The sequence below is a fragment of the Sinocyclocheilus anshuiensis genome, unplaced genomic scaffold (assembly GCF_001515605.1).
Source record: "Sinocyclocheilus anshuiensis isolate Anshui unplaced genomic scaffold, SAMN03320099.WGS_v1.1 scaffold50, whole genome shotgun sequence".
Classification (NCBI taxonomy): domain Eukaryota; kingdom Metazoa; phylum Chordata; class Actinopteri; order Cypriniformes; family Cyprinidae; genus Sinocyclocheilus; species Sinocyclocheilus anshuiensis.
The window spans coordinates 459,290-460,274 of record NW_015542382.1 but is presented as its reverse complement, the minus strand read 5'-3'; positions in this window follow the sequence as shown (position 1 = coordinate 460,274).

Below are 985 nucleotides of genomic sequence, written 5' to 3'. Positions count from 1 at the left end.
CTGTGGACTGTTTGTTGTGGTTTCTTCCCTTTGTGTTGGTTTAGCCCGTCTAATCATTAGTTAATCACCGTCATTGTGCTCACCTGTCTGCCTCTAATTATTCACCCCATATTAGTTCCTGTCTGTCTGAGCATTGGTGTTGGTTAGTGTTAATGTTACCCCGAGTGTGTGTCAAACCTACCTGAACCTGCCTTGTTGTGTCTACAATAAATGTCTTCATTGGAATCCTTGTCGTCCTCGTCGTCCTGCCTGCCTCCACACACCCGTTTCCGTGACAGAATAACCGACCCGAAACAACAACATGGAGATCGCTGCTCGTTTCCTCACCATATCCCGCCGGGATCTCCCCTTCTACGAGTACGCCAGGGAGTTCTGTAAGCTCGCAGCGGTGACGGCGTAAGAGGACGCAGTCCTTAATCAGCTGTTCGGGCTCGGGGCCAACTATCATCGCCCCGTGGACCTCCCAGACACCACTGGACTAAGTTGGAGGGAAGGTGTCTTCGGAGTGTCCGGTCCCGAGCCAGAACCAGTCCGCCGCCGTCCGCGGCTCACTCAAGCCCGAAGGACGTTAATGTGGCAAGCCCGAAGGACGTTAATGTGGCAAGCCCGAAGGACGTCAATGTGGCAAGCCCGAAGGACGTCGATGTGGCAAGCCCGAAAACGTTACTGTGGCAAGCCCGAAGGACAATTATGTGGCAAGCCCAAAAGACGTTAATGTGGCAAGCCCGAAGGACGATTATGTGGCAAGCCCGAAGGACGTTAATGTGGCAAGCCCGAAGGACGATAATGTGGCAAGCCCAGAGCTCGCTCCAGTGTGCCCGCCGGCCGCTGGCCTCTCAGCATTGCTGGACATGGCGCTGCCCCTGGAGTTCACTGCTCCTATCCTCACCCCAGTGTCGGCTCCAGCCCCAAAACTCACTCCAGTCCCAGCTCCTCGAAAGCGCTTTGCTGTGCCTGCTCCTCCAGAGCACCCTCCAGTGCCAGC